At 35.8% G+C, this 21,155-nt stretch overlaps 1 protein-coding gene across 4 annotated transcripts in view; it reads left to right on the forward strand.

Moving 5' to 3' along the window:
* Positions 1-21,155, forward strand: part of CSMD3 (CUB and Sushi multiple domains 3) — a 1,146,349-nt gene that overhangs the window by 497,826 nt on the left and 627,368 nt on the right. The gene's annotated exons all lie outside the window — the stretch shown is intronic.

Raw genomic sequence — 21,155 nt, forward strand, 5'->3', positions numbered from 1 at the left:
GTTTAGAGGTAACCTACCTCAACATAATAAACACCATATATGAAAAATTCTCAGTGGTAAAAAACAGAGCTTTTCCTCTAATATCAAGAAGAAGACAAGGATGTCCACTCTTACCACTTCTATTCACTAGAAGTACTGGCCACACCAATCAGACAAGAAAAAGAAACAAAACACATCTATATTGGCAAGGAAGCAGTTAAACTGTCACTTTGCAGACGACATGATGATATACACAGAAAATGTTAAAGACTCCACCACAAAACTATTAGAAGTAATGAGTGAATTAAGTTGTAGGAAACAAAATTAATACTCAGAAATTAGTTGCATTTTTATACACTAATAAGTATCAGAAAGAGAAATTAAGAAAAGAATTCCATTTGCAATTTCACCAAAAAAAAAAAAAAATACAATACCTAGGAATAAACTTAACCAAGGAGGTAAAGGAACTGTATTCTGAAAACTGTAAAACATTGGTGAAAGAAATTGAAGACAACAAATGAATGGGAAGATGTTCCATGTTCATGGATTGGAAAAACTAATGTTAAAATGTCCATACTGTGTAAAGAAATCTACACATTCAGTTCAATCCCTACCAAAATACCAACAGTATTTTTCAAATAACTAGAACAAATAATACTAAAATTTAAATGAAATCACAAAAGACCCCAAATAGCCAAAACAATGTTAAGAAAGAAAGGCAAAGCTGGAAGTGTCACAATTCCAGATTTCAGGATATACTACAATGCTGTAGTATTCAAAACAGTATGGTACTGGAACAAAATAGACACATGGATTGATGGAACAAAATAGGGAGCCCAGAGATGAACTTATTTGGTCAATTAATTTATGACAAAGGAGGCAAGACTATACAATGAGAAAAAGACTGCCTCTTCAGTAAATGGTTCTGAGAAAACTGGACAACTACATGCAAAAGAATGAATCTGGGCTATTTTCTAACACCACCACAAAAATAAACTCAAAATGGAGTAAAGACATAAGTGTGAGACCTGAAACCATAAAAATCCTAGAAGAGAACATAGGTGATAATTTCTCTGACATCAGTCATAGCAGAATTTTTCTACATGTGTCCTCTAAGGCCAGTAAAACAAAAGTAAAAATAAACTATAGGGATGACATCAAAACAGAAAGCTGCTGCACAGCAAAGGAAACCATCAACAAAACGAAAAGGCAACTTATTGAATGAAAGAAGATATTTACGGAACGTATGTCTGAAAATAGATTAATATCCATGATACATAAAGAGTTTATACAGCTCAGCAACAATAAAACAAATAATCTGATTAAAAATGAGCAGACGACCTGAATAGACATTTTTTTCAAAGAAGACATGCAAATGGCTGACAGACACATGAGAAAATGCTCAACATCAGTAGTCATCAGGGATATTCACATCAAAATCACAGTGAGCTCTCACCTTACACCTGTCAGAATGACTAAAATAAAAAAGGCAAGAAGTAACAAGTGTTGACAAGTATGTGAAGAAAAACTAACCCTTGTGCACTGTTGGCGGAAATATAAATTGGTGCAGCCACAGTGGGAAACAATATGGAGGTTCTCCAAGAAATTAAAAATCGAAATGCTATATAATCCAATAATTTCACTACTGGGTATTTATCCAAAGAATATGAAAGCACTAATTCAAAAAGATATAAGCACCCCTATGTTTATTGCAGCATTATTACACTAGTCAAGATACGGAAGCAACCCAAGTGTTCCATAAGTAGAGGAAAGGATAAAAATGTGGAATATATGTATACACACAAATGTGTGTGTGTGAGCACACATACACAGACACTCACAGAGGAATGTTAAGCAGCAATGAAAAAGGATGAGTTTGTGCCATTTGCAACAACCTGGATGGACCTAAAGTGTATTATGCTAAGTGAAATAAATCAGACTGAGAAAGACAAGTAACATATGATCTCACTTATATGTGGAATCTAAAGAAAAATACAAAACAAATATAAACACAAACAAAAGGTATCAGACTTACAAATACAGAGAACAAACTGTTGGTTGGTAGAGGGGAGAAGGGGGAATGGGAAAAATGGGTGACGGGGAGTGGGAGATACAGACTTCTAGTTACAGAATGAAAAATTCATGGGAATAAAATGTACAGCATAGGGAGTATAGTCAATGGTATTATAATACTGTCATATGATAAAGTTAGTTACACTTGTGGTAAGTAAAATATACAGAGTTGTTGAAGCACACTATGTTGTACATCTGAAATTAATGTAACATTGTGTGTCAGCTAGATGCAAATAAAAATAAATAAAGAAAGATAAAATGCTTTTAAAACAAGATTCTAATGATGTTTTTTACAGAAGTGGGAAAAACACTCCTAAAATTTATATGGAGCCACAAAAGACCTTTAAATAGCCAAAGACATTCTGAGAAAGAAGAACAAAGCAAGAGTTATCACACTTCCTGATTTCAAGCTATATTTTATAGATACAGTCATCAAAACACTGTGGTACTGGCATACAAACAGACAAATAGACCAATGAAACAGAATTGAGGCCCAGAAATAAACCAAGCATTTGACAAGGGAACGAAGAATACTAAGTGGAGAAAAGGCAGCCTCTTCAATAAATGATGCCTGGATAATTGGATAGTCACATATCAAAGAATGAAATTGGGCCTATATCTTACACCACTCACAAATATTAACTCATATTTGATTAAGGACTTAAATGTTAGACCTGAAATCACAGAATTCCTGGAAGAAATCATAGGAATGAAGCTCCTTGATGTAGGTCTTGGCGATGATTTTTTTAAATCTCACACCATCAAACTACAGCAAAGGAAACGAACAATAAAGTGGAAAGATGAGCCATGAAATGGGGGAAAAAATATTTGCAAACCATATATCTCATAAGTGGCAAATACCCAAAATGCATAAAGAAGTCATACAACTAAATGGCAAAAATAATGATAATAATCATCCAGTTTAAAAAAATAGGCAAAGTGTGGTGCCTGGGTGGCTCAGTCATTAAGCATCTGCCTTTGGCTCAGGTTATGATCCCAGGATTCTGGGATGGAGCCCCGCATCGGGCTCCCTACGCGGGGGGAAGCCTGCTTCTCCCTCTCCCACTCCCCGTGCTTGTGTTCCCTCTCTCGCTGTCTCTCTCTCTCTGTCAATCAGTCAATCTAAAAATATATATATATAGGCAAAGGACCCAAATAGACATTTCTCCAAAGAAGATACACAGATGGCCAACAGGTAAATGAAAAGATTACTAACATACTCAATATCACTAAGCATTGGGGAAATTTAAAATCACAATGAAATATAAACTCACATCTGTTAGAATGGCCATCATCAAAAAGATAAGAGATAACAAATGCTAGCCCGGATGTGGAAAAAAGGGAACTCTTGTGCACTTTTGTTTGGAACATAAATTGGAGCAGTTACTATGGAAAACAGTTATGGAGGATCCTCAAAAAATTAAAAATAGAGCTACCATATGATCCAGCAATTGTACTTCTGGGAATATACCCAAAAGAAATGAAAGTAGTAACTGAAAAGTTGCCTGTGCCCCCATCTTCATAGCCAGCTGCTACAGACCCAGAGTTGAAAAGGGAGTTTTCAATTGTATATGGAAAAATGGAATTAAAAAATTATAATACACTGTGATAAATACAATCAGTTAAATATATCTAATATACAGGTAATGATCTCAGGGTTCTGGGATGGAGTCCCATGTTAGGCTCCATGCGCACTGGGGAGTCAGCTTGAGGATTCTCTTTCTCCCTCTTCCTCATTCCCTCCCCCCACTTGCATGCTCTCTCTCTCTAAAGTAAATAAATCTTTAAAAAATAATAAAAACATTCTCTTAGAATATAAATGGCTTTAATCAAGCAGATACCTATTCATGATCAAATTTTTGGCTTTGATTGTTGAACATTTGAGGTTGTAACTCCTGTGTAAACACTCAATATATATTGAATAGATTAATGAATACATATTTGGAAATGTGGTAAGTTTCTGTCCTAAATGACTAAGTTGATGATAGTATTATGCACTAAGATTGGAAATAACCGAAGAGGAACAAGTTTCAGGGAGAAGACCAGTTCAGTTTGGGATACTTTGAATTTGTGGTCTTTCTGTGGGACATTCAAATGGTTATCAGAAGAGATCAGAAACAGAGACAGATTTGTGAGAAGGAGGTTGAAGTCATGTGTCACAGAATAAGCAATTGCCCTACAGGTATCTCCTCCCCCAACCCATACAGACTCAAGATTCCCATCCTGCTCACCCAAGGGCTTCCAGTTGCAAGTACCTGTGACTCCTTTGACTCCATTGTGAGCTCACTTGGTGGGCTGGCCACCTATGAGGGGAGTGACTGTTAACAGGTATGGGGTTTCATACTAAAAATAGAATTTCAGTAATAAAAATATTCTGAAATTAGATAGTAGTGATGTTGTGTCACTTAGTTAATATACTAAAACCCAGTAAATTGTACATTTTAAAAAGGTGAAAAAAGTGTTTGTAAAGAATTGGGTGAATAAATGGGTGTCTGGAAGGATGGTTTGCTATGTATGTGGGGGAGGGGTCAGTCAGATAGGTTGCCAGGGTGGAAACGGGTGCACAGATTGTGGAAGACAAGGTGAAAGAGGTAGGAAGCAACCAGATCATGAGTGACCCTGGTTTTCTATCCCAAGGATCCCACACTTCATCCAGAAAGCAGTATGTAACATCTATAGAGCTTTTTATGATTTCTAATAATACCTAGCATATCTAAAACATATTCAGACCAAGTGCTTGCTTTATTGCTAGATTTACTTAATCCATATTAAATTTTTTAAAACTTTTTTAAAGTTTTTATTTAAATTCCGGTTAACGTATAGTGTAATGTTAGTTTCAGGTGTAAGTTGTTCGTTCTCAGTCTTCTTGACTTAATGGAATCATCTAAAAATTTCAGTATAAAAATTCAATTTACTGAGCTTTACCTTCAGACGCAGGAAGTATGGTATAGATGTCTGAATATATAACAAGATCCAGCCCCCTGGGATTACAATGTCAATGGCTCCAGACACACTTTGAAAAACACCTCTTTACAAAAATAAATAGATCTATAATAGCGCAAGAAGTTCCCATTCCCAGACCCAAAGAAATATTGAACACTTCCATTTTCTTACAAATTTATGTTCTAACAACCTAGCCCTGTTGTGCATTCCTCGACTTCTCAAACCTTGGATCAGATCGGATATCATCCCTCTCATTTCCTGTTTCACAGTGAAATGATGCGGTAACTGCTTTTTATTACAACAGCCACTGAAAATCCAGCTTCACAAAGATATGATGTCATTGAGAGAAATACAGTGATCTAATGTTGAAACTATGAACTCTCTCAATCTAGTGGCTTATATGATGCATTATGAATGTCTGTATTTCCTTCAAAAATTTGAAGTACACTGCAGCCACCACTGCACTAAACTGACATGCTCAACACAGTTTGGGAACTGCAATTTTATCTGACAAAAGAGGGCAGGAAAAAACGTACAATAAAATGCACACTGGCAGTTTATTTTGTACTTTAGTAAGACCTGTTGCATGAAGAAGTACTCTCCATCCATTGTCAGAGTCCAGACGGACAATATGATATTTGTAACTGTACTGAAGAATGCGAGCAAATCAGCAAATCTCTCCTGGATCTTCATCTAAACTAGTATGACTTATCCTTTTTTTTTTCTTTCCCCCAAAGATTTTATTTATTTATTTCATGGAGAGAGAGAGAGCACAAGCAGAGGGAGCAGCAGGCAGAGGGAGAACCAGACTCCCTGCTGAGCAAGGAGCCCCATGTGGGGCGCCATCCCAGGAGCCTGGGATCGTGACCTGAGCCAAAGGCAGACGCTTAACTGACTAAGCCACCCAACCACCCTATCCTAGTGTTTCTTTCACTCAGCAGATATCTCCTGCGTACTTAAGTAGCAGACACTGGGTTAAACCCCAGATGTAGGAGATAAAAGGGAGAATAAGACATAATTTTTCCCTTTGAGTTTACAGGCTTCAACTTGTATCCCTGTGATTCATAAAATGTCTCTACCATTCTGCCCAGCCCTTTAGCATAACTCTGTATACCTGTCCGCTGTCTGTGGTGGTGATTTTTAGATTTTCCTTAGCTTCAAACTTTCTACTCCAAGGGCAAAACTGTTTTTAACCCCTCACTAGTTCATACTCTTGGAACTCACATAGTGTGACATTGTGGGAACCAGTCTGACCATGAGAGAATTTGGAATTCTTTAAAATATATAAAATAATATGATTTTATTACTCTCCATTCTCAAATGCAGTTTATCACTTTAAGGTAGCAGTTACCCATTTCTACTCGCACAGAAATCATTATATAGAGCTCTTCTCTGATTTGCAATTCGGAGAATCAGAGTTTGGTACACTCTATTTCTCTAATTTTTTGCCTTTTGCTCCAGGTGACCTCATAGTTGATGGAGAGCTAGTGAAAAGATGGTAAAAACAGGACCATGCCTTTCTTAACACTCATGGGAAGATTTATTGTATTAAGTAGCAGAGCTGCAATGAAAACTTTGAACCATTCATTGTATGTCATACTCTAGGAGAATGCTTGGGACTTATTTTTCTTTTAAAGTTAAAAGAATTCCATAGCCAAATTTTGAATTATATTATTTATTGTCATACACTACTTGATAATATTTTATATAATTATTTGTATTTTATTATGATATTTAGTTTTACCTTTTTTCTGAATTTTATAGCTGGGAAATAAACCACAGAGGGATCTGGTCTTTTCTGTGTCACTCTCCAGTTTCTATTTTGGACTCAGAAAGGTGACAGTGAGACTTGGCGAACATTTATGAAAGCACAATTTCTTAATTTTGGTTTTAGTTTTCGTTTTTTACTGGAAAGGTATTTTCCCTGTAAATGGAGACATTAATTGCAAAGTTATTTTAATCAGGATAATATAATTTTCATGATATACATATTAGAGGAACTGCATTATAGCACAGTCACTATATTAAATGAGAACGATTTAAAAATTAAACACACCTCACTTCAAAGATAAACACTCTTCAGTCATTAAAGAAGCACAACTACATGAAAGCACAATGAAGTCTTTGAGGCGTATTTGTTGTGGCATTTTACTTTAATAAAAAGCAGATTGATTCATGAAATGTTACAGATAGAATGTGCCTAGAGATAATCTAATCCAATCTGCTCGAAATTTTCCTCAGTAGGCCATAATGTTACTAAAACTGAATGTGTAAAATTGTGTTTATTTTATATTATAGGCTTAACATGGCAGTAGCAACTTAATATGCCAAATTTGCATTACTTGTATTTGCACTAATCTATTATTGTCAGCATCTCCATGTAGGATTTAAGATACAAATATTATATGTGGGTAGTCAGTGTTCAATCTAAGTGGCCTTTTCAGTCTATAAGAGCATTAAATGGTTCACAATGAGATAGTTGCATTGTGTGTTAGTCTTGCACTTTAAATATCACCCACAAGGTTCCCTGTGGATTACTCTTGCATCTGTTTATTTCTTTGGCTAGAGAATAAATGACATTGATAACTGCTACAAGAGTAGATTAAATGGGATTTTATACAGAAAAGGGCTTTGTAAACTAGAATGCCTAATTAATATTAAAATATTAATTGTTCTATGATTTAAAAAACTGAAAACTCCATCAACTTGGATAGTTTATAACAGTGTGTATTCCAGGTTCACTTCATCTATGCCTCTGGAATGTGTTCTTACTCTGAGGTAGATTTGATTTTATTTAAACCTCTACTTCAGTTGGTTTATTCCTCTATAACAGCTAATCTTAAACAGAAGGTCATAGTCCTTTGGGGGGCTTTTTGCAATAACTGGTTACCAGTATTAAAAAATACATATATATGTCAAAGTTTGATAACAATGTAAGCTCTGAAAAATTCAAGCAAATAGGGTTAGCCTCATTGCGTTGCTTAGTTCATAGCTAATATGAGTGCAGGGATGTGGGGAAGAGGAGTGGAATAGCAATGGGTACAGTTAGAGCTAATGTGCCAAAAATGTGGTGTTAAACTTTGCCGTACCTTATAACACTGCCTATGCAAAACAGCATGTGGTGGAAATGATTAGGAAATTTACCAACCTAACACCATGGCATTAAAACTTTTTAGACCTTACTTTTGACACTAGTTTTATTTTGCGTTTTGGTTTTCAGGGATTATATAATCAGATTCTGATTTCTAATTGCATCAACCACTTTCTTTTCTATGAGCATAGCAACAAAACTGGTGCCACATCTGTTATAGTTTTCCAATTAATACTATTTGAAAAATTTGTTATTTACAGTTTTAGCACTTTGTCTCATAAAACACTTTTATCACAGTACAACAGTTTTCATATTTTTAAATAAATTTTATTTTGTCACTGAAGTGTTGTGTATATTGTGATTTTTCTGAATAACTTAACCCCTTTTTACTACTAACCTTCAAAAACACTATTTGCTGATTTATTCCTTGTAATTTTTCCATCAAATAATATCATTATCCTATTATGTGCTTTTCTCTTACTTTATAAGACAGTTATAGATCTGTATGATACTTCACATGAAATGTAAAAACGCTGTGCCAGTCTAGGATTAAACATTTGTTAAAAAGTGATGCTCAGTCAAGAAACAATACTTGATCTAGTGAATGTTGAATATAAGATGTGAGAAAAAGGGGAAAAAGAGAAAAAAAACCAAAAAAGCAAACAGTGGCAAGGATTTATCTCCTATACTTCAGGAAAAAAATGAAAAGAAATAAATATCAAGATAAAAGTAAGATTTTTAGTTATTTTTTTTCATAATTGTACTGAATTTTAAAACTTTGAAATCTTATTAGGTACAATAGCAAGGACTTTTGAGGAGGGAATTTTGAAGAGTTCTGAGGAGATGATCACAGTTAATTTTAGAAGTTAAAGACAAGGGCTCCATGATAATAATCATTGTCCTTTTCTCTGAAGGTGTAGAATTCTAACTCATTTTAATGGCTTTTCTTTTAGCTTAGGTAGCTATTTAACTAATGAAGAGCTGTTTTTTGTTTGTTTGTTTTGTTTTTTGAAGAGCTGTTATGTTCTTATGTGAAAATCCACATTAACGTGCTCCTCTAGTGGTCTTGTGTTTCTTTCTGAACAAACTATTCCTTTGAGACTGTTCCTTTTTCCAGGATATTGTCCTTTTAGAATTGCTATTGTGTTGTTTCATATAAGTATATGCATATATGAAATAAAACCATAAGAAGGATTTACTCCTAGTGATAGAATTTAGGCTGAAGTGAAATGAAGTATTGGAAGGTGGGGAAGGTAGCAGCATCACCTTCTAGGTTTGCTTTACATGTACACAGAAGTCCAAGTTTGGGGAGATTGAGAGGGTAGTATTTGGTTTCAATATTGACTGAGGTAGTGAGTGACTTTTAACATTGCACCATTGCATAAGCCAAGGTACCCAGGGACAGTATCCAGACTGATCTTAACACATAGTGCAAAGAAGGTAGTAGAACAGGAGACTAAAATATAAAAGTGTATGAATGCTAAATTGAATTTACCTGGCATTTGGCATAGACTTGGTTCTGCTGATGCTATCTTTGGAAAGGAATGGCATTAATTTTGTAAGGATGATGAAATAAATGAGCAATACACATAAAAAGACCATGGTTTTCTTTTCTCTTTTGATGGAAAGTTGTGATTCGAGTTAAAAATCTTTTGGGGGGAAAAAAAGCCTTATCAATATATTTCAGAATCAGAAATCATGTATTTTGAAAATAAGGTAATTTACCATGACCTTAGAATAAATTGTATGGACATATATATAATTTCTACAACTTTATAATGAGTGGGTTAATGCCATCACTTTTGCTTCCAGCTTAAGATGACAGATTGAATATTGAAGAGAGAAAGAGTAACCAGTGGTACAAAGGAGAAAAAGTACTGAATCCAAAACCAGGTGGAGAAATAGCCCTTACAGAAGGTGATAAAATTGCTCTGTTTTTAGAGTAAGGAAAGACAATAGAATGTGAAAAAAAAAAAACACAAGCATTTTGGAATTAGATTAAAAACATGTTAACAGTGTAGTTAATAGTATAATTTTCACTTTTCCCCCTAATATTTATTCTCAGAATATTCTGTGATAATTATAAATGACTTGTGTGATTTTAAAAGAGAAAAAATCGTACTGTAAAATTTCCTACTCCAAATCTCATTTTGGTAAAAATAACCTCAGATTTTCTAATACACAATTAATCACTTTTGAAATTATTAATTTAAATACGTTTAGGGAATCATTTGATTCTCAAGATATTAAACATTTTATTGAGGTCATTTTGATGATAGTTATTTTCTGCATGTTTAGTATTTTGATTTTTTTTCCTTCAGAAATGGTTTGCAGATGCTTTAATTTTTGTCAGCCTTCATGCCTGGATAGTTTCTACTTGTACAGTGATAATTTTATAAAATATACTTCTGCTTTAGTGAGGAATTTCTCCATCTGTCAGGAAATTGTCTCAACCTTTACGTTAAAAAAAATAGTAATAACAACAAAAAAAAAACTAAATGCATATTAACCCTTAATACAATGCTCTCAAGATTTCTTTGTCCCCTTATTTTTTTAAATTCTCTTTTCTGACCCAGTCACCATCATTGGTCCTTCTACCTTTTTGTATTTGTTAATATTTTTTTATACAAATAAATTGTATAAATTTATTTGTATAAATAAAATATTAGTTCTCTTGTGTTAGGATAGGAAATATTAGATATTTTGAAAAATTCACATCTTTTTTCACTGACAACTTTGATATTATATTGTGTTTTTGCAATAGTAAGTATAATTTTAAAAAGATGATAGTGCAGGGCACCTGGGTAGCTCAGTCGGTTGAGTTTTGCCTTCAGCTCAGGTAATGATCCCAAGGTCCGTGGATTGAGTCCCCCAGGTTCCCTACTCAGTGAGGAGTGTGCTCTTCCCTATTCCTCTGCCCCTCCCCTCTCCCTCTGCCCCTCCCCCACCAATATAATCATAGTGAAGATCAACACTTGTTTTTCAAGCTATGTCATTGCATATCATATGCCTAATGATTCCATACTTTGAAATTAAAAATGTGTTCAATCATTTATTTTGGAATGTTCTATCAGATTGAGTATCCTACCAACATAGAAGTCATATTTTTAATGGAACTTAGCTGTAAGTTTTTTTTTTTTCTAAGTTCGACTCAAGTATTAAAGCAGTTCATAAAATGAAAACACAGTGCATTTGTTCAAGATATCCATTTTCTAGATATTATTCAGCCTGGATTCTTCAGAAATGACCTCCTATTCCATTGATTTCTGCCCTTTCTGTGTTGTTTTATACTTTTATTATTTTTCTTTTAGAGTCTGTTAGAGTGTAGCTGTAATCCAAGATGGAGGTATTTGTGGATGCCTAGACTCTTTCCTTCGATAGTGGGGAAGAAATTAACAGCTTTCACAGTTATTTTCATAATTGAGGGGAATAATTGAGTGCTCAATATGTGTTAGTTACTATGTACTTTATAAATATTTCATTACATGATCACAACAAATGAGAAAGCTCAGGATTTCAGACATTTTTACCTTCTCAAAGCCGTAAGACTGGGAAAGAAGAGTTAGGATTTGAAATTTCTTTGAGACTATTTAGCTTAAACTATTGACCACAGCTCTAAACTACTTCCCCCATTGTATTTACTGGTATTGTTAATCTTCGAGTGCATAAGGGAGTGGGTAGAAACTTCAGGGACCATCACTGGCCATCTTTGGTATAGTAGCAGAGCGCTTACATGTTTATTATTACAAAGTGCCTGTCTCCAAGCTGTGTATTAGTTTGCTATAATCAAAAGAAACAAGCTCAAACACTTCCTATGTAAACAAGACGAAGTTTCTGTCTTTTAGCGAGGAGACTCTGGTTAAAGTAGAATATTATAATCAAATGCAAATACAGTGAAAAATACAGTGACCTTGACAGAATTATTAATCATTAAGTGAGAAAATAGAAATTAAAATTACTTCTGTGAACCAGGCCCTATACTAAGCCCCCCCTCCTTTTTTAACTTATCACTGGTTTCTAACCACTAATCTCTCTAGTACAAGTCACCATCATATCATCTCCGTAAGAGCAGGGAGATGCTATAGTTTGTTAACCAAACTCCTTGCTTCCGACTTTGCTCCTTTAAAGTTCATTCTTCACCTAGCAGCCAATATGATTACTTTAAAACATAAAGTAAGATAATGTCATTCCTTCACCTCACAATCCTATAATAACTGTCCAGTTCTCTCAAAGATAAAAATCCTTACTTTGCCTACAAATTCATAAATGATCTACCCCTAATCTCTAATCACTTCCTTAACTTAATTTCATGCCCTGGTCTCCTTCATTTCCTTTGTTCTAATCATGTTATTTTCCTCACTGTTTCTGGAACATAGCAAATGGGTCACATGGTAGGAGGTGAGTGCATGTGGGTTATAAGCAATTTAAATAACCTTCAGAAAGTATCTTACCTGAGAATAATTTGTACAATTATAGGGATATGGTATCTCTGGAGTAAAGCATTTTAGATCATCTTTCTGCTTTATCAAAGATACATATTTATCTTTATTATACATATATAGTAAAGATTTTCAGTCTTTCTCAAAATATATATATATACTTAATAAAATGCTATATAGTAGGATATGTTTGACAGGTTGGAAAACAAAATAGGTAAGTGTCTGGAGTTTTTTTTTTTTTAGTAGAATGAAAGATGCAATGGGTAGACAAACACAGAATGTACCAGATAGTGTATAGGAAATAACATGGAAGAAACTTATGGGTTAGGAGGAGTTGTTTATAGATAATAGCCAAAGAGGGCCTTATGGATAATTTTACATGTAAAGAAAAAACAGAAGTGAGAATGTGGCAGCCGTGGACTCCCAGAGGAAACGTTTTCCAGACTAACATAAGAATAAATGTAAAAACCCTGAGGCAAGCACATGTTTAATATTTTCAAGCCAGAGCAAGGAAGCCAGTGTAGCCAAATGATAGAGATTGAGGAAGAAAGTGGTGGGAAATGAGTTCTGAAAATTAGCGCAGGCAGATCACATAGGCCATTGTTAGGACACTGCCCTTACTCTCAGCGAATTGGGGAAGCATTAGAAGATTTGACATAGAGGAAGCTGCATACTGTTTTCCAGATTGCCTGTACCAGCTTGCATTCCCATCAGTAGTGTAAGAGGACTCCCCTTTCTCCACATCCTTGCCAACTTTATTTTTTCCTGACTTGTCAGTTTTAGCCATTATGACTAGTGTGAGGTGGTATCTCATTGTGGTTTCGATTTGTATTTCCCTGTTGCCAAGTGATGTGGAACATTTTTTTTCCTGTGTCTGTTGGCTATTTTTATGTCTTCTTTGGAGAAACATCTGTTCATGTCTTCTGCTCATTTCTTGACTAGATTATATTTTGGGTGCTGAGTTTGTAAGTTCTTTATAGATCTTGGATACTAGCTCTTTATCTGATATGTCGTTTGCAAGTATCTTCTCCCATTCCGTACGTTGCCTTTTAGTTTTGTTGACTGTTTCCTTTGCTGCGAAGAAGTTTTTATCTTGATGAGGTCCCAATAGTCCATTTTTGCTTTTGTTTCCCTTTCCTTTGGTGAGACGTCTAGCATTAAGTTGCTGCAGCCAAGGTCTTAGAGGTTGCTACTTGTGTTCTCCTCTAGGATTTTGATGGATTCTATCTCACATTTGGGTCTTTCATCCATTTTGAGTTTATCTTTGAGTCTGGTGTAAGAAAATGATCCAGTTTCATTTTTCTACATGTGGCTGTCCAATTTTCCCAACACCATTTATTAAAGAGACTGTCCTTTTTCCATTGGATATTCTTTCTTGCTTTGTTGAAGATTAGTTGACCATAGAGTTGAGGGTCCATTTCTGGGTTGTCTAGTCTGTTCCACTGATCTGTGTGTCTGTTTTTGTGCCAGTGCCATACTGTCTTGATGATTACAGCTTCGTAATACAGCTTGAAGTCCAACATTGTGATGCCACCAGCTTTAGTTTTCTTTTTCAACTTTCCTTTGGCTATTCAGGGTCTTTTCTGGTTCCATACAAATTTTAGGATTATTTTTTCCAGCTCTGTGAAAAATGTCGATGGTATTTTGATAGGGATTACATTGAATGTGTAGATTGCTCTGGTTAGCACAGACATTTAACAATATTTATTCTTCAATCCATGAACATGGAATGTTTTCCATTTCTTTGTGTCTTCTTCAATTTCTTTCCTAAGTGTTCTGTAGTTTTTAGAATACAGGTCCTTTATCTCTTTGGTTAAGTTTATTCCTAGGTATCTTGTGATTTTTGGTGCAATTGTAAATGAGATCAATTCCTTTATTTCTCTTTCTTCCATCTCATTATTAGTGTATAGAAATGCCACTGATTTCCATTGATTGATGCCATCAATTCCATTGATTTTATAACCTACCACATTGCTGAATTCCTGTATGAGTTCTAGCAATTTTGGGGTAGAGTCTTTTGGGTTTTCCGTACAGTATCATGTCATCTGCGAAGAGTGAGATTTTGACCTCCTCTTTGATGATTCGCATGCTTTTTATTTCTTTTTGTTGTTTGATTGCTGAGGCAGGACTTCTAGTACTATATTGAACAACAGTGGTGATAGTGGACATCCCCGTCATGTTCCTGACCTTACGGGAAAAGCTCTCAGTTTTTCCCCTTTGAGAATGACATTCGCTGTGGGCTTTTCATATATGGCTTTTATGATCTTGAGGTATGTTCCCTCTATACCTACACTGTGAAGAGTTTTGATCAAGAAAGGATGCTGTACTTTGTCAAATGCTTTTTCTGCATCTGTTGAGAGGATCATATGGTTTTTGTCCTTTCATTTATTAATGCAGTGTAACACATTGATTGATTTGCGGATGTTGAACCATCCTTGCAGCCCAGGAATAAATCCCAGTTGGTTGGGGTGAGTAATCCTTTTAATGTACTGTTGGATACTATTGACTAGTATTTTGGTGAGAATTTTTACATATATTTCATCAGGGATATTGGTCTATAATTCTTTTTGGTGGGGTCTTTGTCTGGTTTGGGGATCAAGGTAATGCTGGATTCATAGAAAGAGTTTGGAAGTTTTCCTTCCATTTTCTATTTTTTGAAACAGCTTCAGAAGAATAGATATTAATTGTTTACATGTTTAGTAGAATTCCCTTGTAAAGCCCTCCAGCCGTGGACTCTTGTTTGTTGGGAGATTTTTGATTACTGCTTCAATTTCCTTACTGGTTATGGATCTGTTCAGGTTTCCTACTTCTTCCTGTTTGACTTTTGGTAGTTTATACATCTCTAGGAATGGATCTGTTTCTTCCAGATTGCCTAATTTGTTGGCATATAGTTGCTCATAATATGTTCTTATAATTGTTTGTATTTCTTTGTTGTTGGTTGTGATCTCTCTTCTTTCATTCATGATTTTATTTATTTGGGTCCTTTCTCTTTTCTTTTTGATAAGTCTGGCTAGGAGTTTATCAATCTTATTAATTCTTTCAGAGAACCAGCTCCTAGTTTTGTTGATCTGCTCTAGTGTTCTTTCAGTTTCTATTTCATTGATTTCTGCTCTAATCTTTATTAATTCTCTTCTCCTGCCTGGTTTAGGCTTTATTTGCTGTTCGTTCTCTAGCTCCTGTAGGTGAAAGGTTAGGTTGTATTTTTGAGACCTTTCTTGTTTCTTGAGAATGCTTGTATTGCTATATACTTCCCTCTTAGGACTGCCTTTGCTGCATCCCTTTGCTGCTGTATTTTCATTTTCATTTGTTGCCATGAATTTTTAAAATTCTTCTTTAATTTCCTGGTTGACCCATATGTTCTTTAATAGGATGTTCTTTAGCCTCCATGTATTTGAGTTCTTTCCAAATTTTCTCTTGTGATTGAGTTCCAGTTTCAAAGCATTGTGTTCTGAAAATATGCAGAGTATGATCCCAGTCTTTTGGTATGGGTCGAGACCTGATTTGTGAACCAATATGTGACCAATTCTGGAGAATGTTCCATGTGCACTTGGGAAGAATGTATTCTGTTGCTTTAGGATGGAATGTTCTGTATCACCTTTGAGGTCCATCTGGTCCAGTTTGTCATTCAAAGCCCTTGTTTCCTTATTGATCTTCTGCTTTGATGATCTGTCCATTGCTATGAATGGGGTTTTAAAGTCCCCTACTATTATTGTATTATTATCAATGTGTTTCTTTAATTTGTTATTAATTGGTTTATATAATTGGCTTCTCCCAATTTAATAGCATAAACATTTATAATTGTTAGATATTCTTGTTCAGTAGACGGTTTAAGTATGATATAGTGTCCCTCTTCATTCCTTACTACAGTTTTTGGTTTAAAATCTAATTTGTCTGATATAAGGATTGCCACCCCAGCTTTCTTTTGATGTTCATTAACATAATAAATAGTTTTCCACCCTCTCACTTTCAATCTGGAGTTGTCTTTGGATCTAAAATGAGTCTCTTGTAGACAGCATATTGCTGAGTCTTGATTTTTTTATCCAATCTGATACCCTGTGTTTTTTGATTAGAGCATTTAGCCCATTTACATTCAGAGTAACTATTGAAAAATATGTATTTAGTGCCTTTGCATTACTGTAACGTCCCTGTTTCCATATGTTTTCTCTGTTTCTTTCTGGTCTGTGTTACTTTTTGGCTCTCCCTTCACTTACAGGATCCCCTTTAATATTTCTTGCATGGCTGGTTAAGTGAGCACAAATTCTTTTAGTTTTTGTTTTTCCTGCAAGCTCTTTATCTCTCCTTCCGTTCTGAATGACAGCCTTGCTGGTAAGCTGCATGTTTTTCTCATTTAGTACCCCGAATATATCATGCCAGCCCTTTCTGGCCTGACGGGTCTATTTGGATATGTCTGCTGCCAATCTAATGTTCTTACCCTTGTATGTTAAGGACCTAAGTAGCTGCTTTCAGGATTTTCTCTTTATATCTGAAATTTGCAAGCTTCACTATTATGTGTCAGGATGTTGATCTATTTTTATTGATTTTGAGAGGGGTTCTCTGTACCTCCTGGACTTGACTGCCTGTTTCCATCCTCAGATTAGAGAAGTTCTCAGCTATGATTTGCTCAAATATACCCTATGTCTCTCTCTCTCTGTTCTTCCTCTGGGATCCCAGTAATTCTAATATTGTTTGGCTTTATGGTGTTGCTGATTTCTCGAAGTTTCCCTTCATGGTCCATTAGTTGTTTTTCTCTCTTTTGCTCAGGTTCTTTCCTTTCCATCATTTTGTCTTCTATGTCACTGACTCTCTCTTCTGCCTCATTTACCCTAACTATTAGAGCATCCATTTAAGACTACATCTCATTTACAGCATTTTTAATTTTGGCCTGATTAGATTTTATTTCTGCACTAAGAGATTCTCTAGTGTCTTTTATGGATTTTTCCAAGCCCACCTAGTAACTTTGTAATCATTATTCTGAATTCAATTTCTGGTATCTTACTTTATATCCATATCAGTTAGATCTATGCAGAGAGTATTACCTCTGGTTCTTTCTTTTGCCATGAATTTTACCTTCTAGTCATTTTGTCCAGAGAAGTATAGGTGAATAAGAGAACAAAATCAAAAATATCAACCATGACCCAAACAAAATATACACTGGAAAAATTCAAATAGGTCAGAAACCAAAAAAGAAAAGGAAAAAAAAAAAAAGGAAAAAAGAGAGAATATAATCTCACAGGTGGACAAAACAGAGTGATCCACTTGGTCCTGGGTGTATTTTGGTCTGTGTATTTGAACACAGTGAAAGCCAAAAATGAAGACTATATCTATAAAATGTAAATGTAAAAATGAGAATAAAAGAAAAAGACTTAAAAATAGAGATTTGATAAAATGAGAAACTAGTTGAAAAGAAAAAAAGGAACAAGAAAAAGATTTTAAACTGAAAGACTCATTAAAAAAAAAAACCAAACCCTTGAATTCTATATACTCTTTCCCCCATTGCAGAAGTTTTTCAGTTCTGAGTGATCCATAAGGTTGGTATGTGACTGATGTTCCTGCTGGTCTTCTGCGGGAGGGGCCTGTTGCATTGATTCTCAGGTGTCTTTGCCTGGGTGGAGTTGCTCCACCCCTTGCCAAGAGGTCAGACTCCGTATAAGCTGCTTCAGGTTGCTCTGTGTGGCTTTTGTTCCCTGAGGCTTTTCACACGACTTTAGATGATGAAAATAAAACCCAGAAATGGCCACTCCCAGATCTCCAGCCCCAGAGCTGAATGATCTTGGCCCCCACTCTTCAGTGCACTGTCAGGGAAAAGCAGTCAGGCACTTTTATGTGGCAGAACTCTGCAGACTCCTGCAGTGCACACCCGCACCAGTCCTCCGAGGGGAGGGAGGAGGTCTCACTGCAGCCTGCTGCTTTCTGGACACCTGCTCCGGGAGCAGTTGTCCAATCGTGGGCACAACTGCACCACTCCTCCCCGGGGAAGGAGGAGGGTCATGCAGGGGTTTTGCTGCTTGTTGGGCCCCTGCTTGGAGAGTGGTCCCCAGATAGAGCCATTGTTCATGGTAATGGCAACACCCACTCTTGGCCTCACTGATTGTAGCTGGCGTCCGTGCTCCAATGCCTGGAAACTCTGACACATTCAGGCATCCCCGTTCTTTCTGTGACCCCAGGGATCCTGAGACCACACTGTCCCACCTAGGATTCTGCCCTTCTTTGCCACCTGAGCACCTTTCAGGCAGGGATATCCCTCACAGGAGCAGACTTCTAAAAGTTCCGATTTTGCACTCCACTGCTGTATCAGTTTCCACTAGCCAGTTTGTGAAGGCTCCCTCCCCTGCAGTTTATCTTCCCATATATCCCCTCAAATTCATTTCTCCGCACCTCCTACCTTGCAAAAAATGGTCAATTTTCCATTTGTAGAACTGCAGAAATTCTTTTGTTAGATCTCAGGTTGAATTCACAGGTGTTCAGAATGATTTGATAGATATATAGTTGAATTCAAGGGGCCAGATGAAATGAGGGTCCCCCACTCTTCTGCCATCTTCCCTCCTCCTCTCCCTTTCACTCATTTTGCCCATCCTCTCACTCACCTGCTCTCTGTCATCCATCAGTTCTTTGTATTTATAGGTCTCATTGGGTTGTTTGTTTTTCACTTAGTGTAATACCCTCTAGGTCCATCCATGTTGTTGCAAATGGCAGAGTGCATCTTTTTATGGCTGTGTAATATTCCATTGTATGTATGTATGTATATATATATATATATACCACATCTTCCTTATCTATTTGTTTACAGATGGGCATTCAGGTTGCTTCCATATCTTAGCTATTGTAAATTATGTTGCATATATCTTTTTGAAAGAGTGTTTTTGTTTTCTTTGGTGAAATACTCAGTGGAATTACTGGGTCATAGGGCAGTTCTAATTTTAATTTCTTGAGTAATCTCCATACTGTTTTCCACAGGGACTGTGCCAGTTCACATTCCTACCTTTTTACAAGGAAATAGTGAGTGAAAAAAAAAATGCCTCCAGAGGAAAGTAGATTCTAATACCTACAGACTTTCTCCTACACTAAGCCTTTCTGTTCTTTGTCATGCCTTGTTCAGAATTTTTGTCATCTTTAGCCTAGAAAAGAGGTTGGTCAGCTTTTTTTATAAAGGGTTAGATAGTAAATATTTCATAGTTTTTAGCCAAAAAGTCTCCATTTCAACTACTCAACTCTGGCATTGTGGTATGAAAACAGCCGATAATATGTAAATGAAAGTATACCTGTGTTCTAAATAAAACTTTATTTATGCACATTGAAATCTGAATTGGGAACAATTTTTACATTTCATGAAATTTTTTGGTGTTTGTTTTATTTTTCAAATGGTTGAAAGTATAACACCTTTTTTTACATGTTGGGCTGTACAAAAACAGGCCATGGACCCAGTCTGGCCTGTGGGACATAGTTTATTGATCATTAGCCTACACTATTTGAATTATTTTCTTACCCACCCCTATTACTTAATAAATCTTCAGGTTAAACTGTACTCTATACTGTTCCAGGTGTACCTTCTTACAGTACAAATGTGATCATGTAATCTGTCTGCCTGACAAGCTCAGGTTGCTGCACGGGAGTTTTTTAGACAAAAGCTGGGTGAGAGGATATAGGTACTGCCCTCAGGCAGAGGGGTCAGGGGAACAGTGCAGACAGAAAGCAGCATGGCATGTGCAGAAACTGTCAGGTGCTAGAGGTAGTGTTCACATGTGGCACTGGGTTAGGGATGAGATGAAGTTGGCCAGACTTATTGCTGGAATGCTTTTTATGCTGTATAAATGAAATTGCTGTATAAAGGAATACGCTATTAAAGGAAATATGCTATTTAAAGGAAATATGCTATATAAAGGAAAAAAATTATTTTTTCTTGTGAGTTGCTGTTCAGGGTTTTTAAGAAAGAAAATGCATGGTCAGGTTTTATTTTATTAATTTCGGCAAACATCATTACCCTTAGAAATTAATGTTCTAAAAAATGGTCATTTTAGGGGTGCCTTGGTGGCTCAGTCAGTTAAGCATTTGCCTTCAGCTTAGGTCATGATCCCAGGGTCCTGGGATCGAGCCCCGCATCGAGCTCCCTGCTCAGTGGGGAGCCTGCTTTTCCCTCTCCCATTCCTCCTGCTTGTGCTCTCTGTCAAATCAATAAAATCTTAAAAAAAAAAAAATGATAATTTTAGTAACTTTACTTTCAGCACAAAAGGAAGCAAAATTGCAGTAGGTTAAGTAATAAATGATTAGTGAATTTTATATGAAAGACAATCAACATAATTTTGCAGCCCTAAATATTTATTGATCGATTGATGTGCAAATACTGATCCAATAAATGCACATAAAAATATGCTGGAAAAGTACTGCAGTGAATATAAGTGCTGAGGCTCAAATCGGGAAGACCACTTTTTGCTTCATGTTTACCACCTTCTTAGGATTGGAGATTTAGTCAGTTACTTAACCTTGGCTTCTACAACTAATAACAAGATAATTAAATTTGGTGACAGCTTTCTGTAGTGCCTACCAACATCTGCACTGTTACTGACTGACAATAGATTCCTATGTTTATGACTTTTATTACATATTTGTATAAGTTATATTTTCATATTTTGTTT

Source organism: Ursus americanus, chromosome 9 (assembly GCF_024610735.1).
Source record: "Ursus americanus isolate L20-20 chromosome 9, mUrsAme1.1.p, whole genome shotgun sequence".
Taxonomy (NCBI): Eukaryota; Metazoa; Chordata; class Mammalia; order Carnivora; family Ursidae; genus Ursus; species Ursus americanus.